At 40.3% G+C, this 5,845-nt stretch overlaps 1 non-coding gene across 1 annotated transcript; it reads left to right on the top strand.

Annotated features, from left to right (window-relative positions):
* The first annotated feature begins 4,588 nt into the window (after nt 1–4,588).
* On the top strand, nt 4,589–4,696 carry LOC148572128 (small nucleolar RNA R71). The gene has a single exon (XR_015908184.1). It is a non-coding gene; the product is annotated as a small nucleolar RNA R71 (small nucleolar RNA).
* The last annotated feature ends 1,149 nt before the right edge of the window (nt 4,697–5,845 follow it).

The following is a 5,845-nucleotide window of genomic DNA, read 5'->3' as shown; positions in this document are numbered from 1 at the left end:
TTGAACACAGCTTCTTTATGAGTCTTGGCCGTGGCCCTAAGCATTTTGTTTTCCAGTATTACCACCGGATACATAAATGCCACAGACACATAATTGGGTGAACCTTTTCAGATTGTGACTCAGCTTTGCTAAAGTCCCCAATTAGAGGTGTCCAGGGTTCTTAAGCACACTCTTCTTTTGCTTTGGACCTTGACTTTAACCGCTCAGTCTCAAGTTTTCACTTGACACCTACACGCCACAAGCACATGGATAGGGACAGCTTGGTTTAGCCGCTTAGACCAGGATTTTATTCCTTTAGGCCCTCCTATCCACTGATGCTCAAAGCCTTGGGATCCCTTTTTTATTTGCCCTTGCCTTTTGGTTTTAAGGGTTATTGGCTTTTTCTGCTTGCTTTTTCTTTTTCTTTATTATTATTTTTTTTCTATTTTTTTTTCGCCCCCTTTTTTTTCTTTTTTTTCTTTCTTTTTTTTTTTGCAAGCTTTGTTCTTTGCTGCTTTTTCTTGCTTCAAGAATCATTTTTATGATTTTTCAGATTATCAAATAACATGTCTCCTAGTCATCATTCTTTCAAGAGCCAACATATTTAACATTCTTAAACAACAACTTCAAAAGACATATGCACTGTTCAAGCATACATTCAGAAAACAAGAAGCATTGTCACCACATCAATATAATTAAGCTAAGTTCAAGGATAAATTCGAAACTCATGTACTTCTTGTTCTTTTGAATTAAAACATTTTTCTTTTAAGAGAGGTGATGGATTCATAGGACATTCATATCTTTAAGACAAAGTTACTAACTACTAATGATCATGTAATGAAGACACAAACACAGATAAGTACATAACATAGAAAATAAAAAACAGAGAAAGCAAGAACAAGGAATGAATCCACCTTAGTGATGGTGGCGTTTCCTTCTTGAGGAACCAATGATGTCCTTGAGCTCTTCTATGTCTCTTCCTTGTCTTTGTTGCTCTTCCCTCATTGCTTTTTGATCTTCTCTTATTTCATGAAGCATGATGGAGTGCTCTTGATGTTCCACCCTTAGTTGTCCCATATTGGAACTCAATTCTCCTAGGGAGGTGTTGATTTGCTCCCAATAGTTTTGTGGAGGAAAGTGCATTTGAGGCATCTCAGGGATCTCATGGAAGTGAGCTTCTTGCGCCTCTTGAGCTCCATGACTGGGCTCTCTTGCTTGCTCCATTTTTTTCTTAGTGATGGGCTTTTCCTCTTTAATGAGGATATCTCCCTCTATGTCAATCCCAGCTGAATTGCATAGGTGGCAAATGAGGTGAGGAAAGGCTAACCTTGCCATGGTGGAGGACTTGTCAGCCACCTTGTAGAGTTCTTGAGGTATAATCTCATGAACTTCCACCTCTTCTCCAATCATGATGCTATGGATCATGATGGCCCGGTCTATAGTAACTTCAGACCGGTTGCTAGTGGGAATGATTGAGCATTGAATAAAATCCAACCATCCTCTAGCTATAGGCTTGAGGTCCAATCTTCTTAGTTGAACCGGCTTGCCTTTGGAGTCAATCTTCCATTGAGCTCCTTCTACACATATGTCCATAAGGACTTGGTCCAACCTTTGATCAAAGTTGACTCTCCTTGTGTAGGGGCGTGCGTTCTCTTCCATGTATGGCAAGTTGAACGCCAACCTCACATTCTCCGGACTAAAATCTAAGTATTTCCCCCGAACCATTGTAACATAGTTCTTTGGATCCGGGTTCTTACTTTGATCATGGTTCTTGGTGATCCATGCATTGGCATAGAACTCTTGAACCATTAGGATGCCGACTTGTTGGATGGGATTTGTTAGAACTTCCCAACCTCTTCTTTGAATTTCATGTCGGATCTCCGGATACTCATTTCTTTTGAGTTTAAAAGAGACCTCAGGGATCACCTTCTTCTTGGCCACAACATCATAGAAGTGGTCTTGATGGGCTTTAGAGATGAATCTTTTCATCTCCCATGACTCGGATGTGGAAGCTTTTGTCTTCCCTTTCCCTCTTCTAGAGGATTCTCCGGTCTTGGGTGCCATCAATGGTAATGGAAAAACAAAAAAGCTATGCTTTTACCACACCAAACTTAGAATATTGCTCGCCCTCGAGCAATAAACAAAAAATAGAAGAAGAAGAAGAAGAAATATGGAGAGGGAGAGGGAGATATGGTTTCGGCTAAGGAGAGTGTAGAGGGGTGTGTTGTGTGAATTTGGTGAAGAATGGAGGTCTTTATATAGGGAATGGAGGGGGGGTTAAGGTTCGGCCATATGGGTGGGAATTTGGTTTTGAATTTTGAAGGTAGGTGGAGTTTATGAGGTAGGTTTATTGGGAGGAGTGGGTGGATGTGAGTGGTGAAGAGGTGATGGGGAAGAGAGTGGTGAGAAGAAGTGAGTGGAGGTAAGTGGGGATCCTGTGGGGTCCACAGATCCTGAGTGGATCCTGTGGGGTCCACAGATCCTGAGGTGTTCAAGGATTTACATCCCTGCACCCAATAGGCATGTAAAAATGCCTTTGTATCCAACTCTGGGCGTTCAGCGCCAGGTTGGTGGCCATTTTGGACGTTCAACGCCCATCTGTGTGCCATTTCTGGCGTTGAACGCCAGAACCATGCCTGTTCTGGCGTTCAGCGCCCAGAAGATGCCCATTTTGGGCGTTCAGCGCCAGAACCATGCTCTGTTCTGGTGCTGAACGCCAGACAGATGCTCCTCCAGGGTGTAATTTTTCTTCTGCTGTTTTTGATTCCGTTTTCAATTTTTATATTTATTTTGTGACTCCACATGATCATGAACCTAAGAAAAGATGAAAAACAATAAAAATAAGAATTAGATAAACATTGGGTTGCCTCCCAACAAGCGCTTCTTTAATGTCAATAGCTTGACAGTGGGCTCTCATGGAGCCTCACAGATGTGCAGAGCTTTGTTGAGACTCTCCAACACCAAACTTAGAGTTTGGATATGGGAGTTCAACACCAAACTTAGAGTTTGGTTGTGGCCTCCCAACACCAAACTTAGAGTTTGACTGTGGGGGCTCGGGTTGACTCTGCTTGGAGAGAAGCTTTTTCTGCTTCCTCTCCATGGTTGCAGAGGGAGATCCTTGAGTTTTAAACACAAGGGACTTCTCATTCCATTGAAGGAATATTTCACCTCTGTCAGCAGCAATCACAGCTCTTGCTGTGGCCAGGAAAGGTCTTCCTAGGATGATGGATTCATCCTCTTCCTTTCTAGTATCCAGGACTATGAAATCAGCAGGGATGTAAAGGCCTTCAACCTTTACTAACACGTCCTCTACTTGTCCATATACCTGTTTTCTTGAGCTGTCTGTCATCTCTAATGAGATTTTAGCAGCTTGCACCCCATAGATTTCCAGTTTCTCTATTACAGAGAGGGGCATGAGGTTTATTCCTGAACCAAGGTCACACAGAGCCTTAAAGATCATGGTGCCTATGGTGCAGGGTATTATGAACTTTCCAGGATCCTGTCTCTTCTGAGGCAATGTCAGTTGATCCAGATCACTTAGTTCATTGATGAACAAGGGAGGTTCAACTTCCCAAGTATCAATGCCAAATAATTTGGCATTCAGCTTCATGATTGCACCAAGAAACTTGGCAGTTTGCTCTTCAGTAACATCCTCATTCTCTTCAGAAGAGGAATACTCATCAGAGCTCATGAAGGGTATAAGGAGGTTCAATGGAATCTCTATGGTCTCTAGATGAGCCTCAGAGTCCTTTGGTTCCCCAGAGGGAAGCTCCTTATTGATCACTGGGCGTCCCTGGAGGTATTCCTCCTTGGGATTCACGTCCTCTCCTCTCCTCACAGGTTCGGCCATGGCGCTTATGTCAATGGCCTTGCACTCTCCTTTTGGATTCTCTTCTGTATTGCTTGGGAGAGTACTAGGAGGGATTTCAGTGATCCTTTTACTCAGCTGGCCGCCTTGTGCTTCCAGATTTCTAATGGAAGATCTTGTTTCATTCATGAAACTTACAGTGGCCTTAGATAGATCAGAGACTAGATTTGCTAAATTAGAAGCATTTTGTTCAGAGTTCTCTGTCTGTTGCTGAGTTGATGATGGAAAAGGCTTGCTATTGCTAAACCTGTTTCTTCCACCATTATTAAAGCCTTGTTGGGGCTTTTGATCCTTCCATGAGAAATTTGGATGATTTCTCCATGTTGAGTTATAGGTGTTTCCATAAGGTTCACCTAAGTAATTTACCTCTGCTATTGCAGCGTTCTCAGGATCATAGGCTTCTTCTTCAGAAGATGCCTCTTGAGTACTGTTGGATGCAGCTTGCATTCCATGCAGACTCTGAGAGATCATATTGACTTGCTGAGTCAATATTTTATTCTGAGCTAATATGGCATTTAGAGTATCAATTTCAAGAACTCCCTTCTTCATAGGCGTCCCATTATTCACAGGATTCCTTTCAGAAGTGTACATGAACTGGTTATTAGCAACCATGTCAATGAGTTCTTGAGCTTCTGCAGGCGTTTTCTTTAGGTGAATGGATCCACCTGCAGAAGTGTCCAGTGACATCTTTGATAACTCAGATAAACCATCATAGAATATATCCAGGATAGTCCATTCTGAAAGCATGTCAGAAGGACACTTTTTGGTCAACTGTTTGTATCTTTCCCAAGCTTCATAGAGGGATTCACCTTCTTTCTGTCTGAAGGTTTGAACATCAGCTCTAAGCTTGCTCAGCTTTTGAGGAGGAAAGTACTTGGCTAAGAAAGCCGTGACCAGCTTATCCCAAGAGTTCAGGCTGTCTTTAGGTTGAGAATCCAACCATAATCTAGCTCTGTCTCTTACAGCAAAAGGGAAAAGCATGAGCCTGTAGACTTCAGGATCTACTCCATTAGTCTTAACAGTATCACATATCTGCAAAAATTCAGTTAAGAACTGAAAAGGATCTTCAGATGGAAGTCCATGAAACTTGCAGTTCTGCTGCATCAGAGAAACTAATTGAGGTTTCAGCTCAAAGTTGTTTGCTCCAATGGCAGGAATGGAGATGCTTCTTCCATGTAAATTGGAATTAGGTGCAGTAAAGTCACCAAGCATCTTCCTTACATTATTATTATTTTCGGCTGCCATCTCCTTTTCCTGTTCAAAAATTTCTGAAAGGTTATCTCTGGATTGTTGTAATTTAGCTTCTCTTAATTTTTTCTTCAGAGTCCTTTCAGGTTCTGGATCAGCTTCAACAATAATGCCTTTTTCTCTGTCCCTGCTCATAAGAAAGAGGAGAGAAAAAGAAAAGAAGAGGAATCCTCTATGTCACAGTAAAGAGAATCCTTATTGTTAGTAGAAGAAAAGAAGAAGAAATTCGAACACAGATAGAGGAGGGGGTTCGAATTTGGTGATGATGTGAGGAAGAGATGTTAGTAGATGAATAAATAAATAGAATAAGATGAGAGAGAAGGAGGGAATTTTCGAAAATTATTTTTGAAAAGGAGTTAGTGATTTTTGAAAATGGTTTTTGAAAAATGTTTAGTATTTTTTTTTTTCGAAAATTTTTTTTTGAAATTAAAATTAAAAATAAGAATAATTAGTTAATAAAAAGAAATTTTTGAGAAAGAGAGAAGATATTTTCGAAAATTGAGAGAGAGAGTTAGTTAGGTGGTTTTGAAAAAGTTAAGAAACAAACAAAAAGTTAGTTAGTTAGTTAAAACAAATTTTGAAAAGATAAGAAGTTAGGAAGTTAGAAAAGATATTTTGAAAAGATATTTTTGAAAAAGATAAGATAAGAAGATATTTTTGAAAAGATATGATAGAAATTAGTTTTGAAAAAGATTTGATTTTTAAAATCTCAATTAATGACTTGATTCATAAGAAATCACAAGATATGAT

The sequence above is a fragment of the Arachis ipaensis genome, chromosome B3, assembly GCF_059453495.1.
Source record: "Arachis ipaensis isolate K30076 ecotype BB chromosome B3, ASM5945349v1, whole genome shotgun sequence".
NCBI classification, from domain to species: Eukaryota; Viridiplantae; Streptophyta; class Magnoliopsida; order Fabales; family Fabaceae; genus Arachis; species Arachis ipaensis.
Note: the sequence above shows the minus strand (reverse complement) of the source record. Positions and strands in the feature narration are given on the sequence as shown.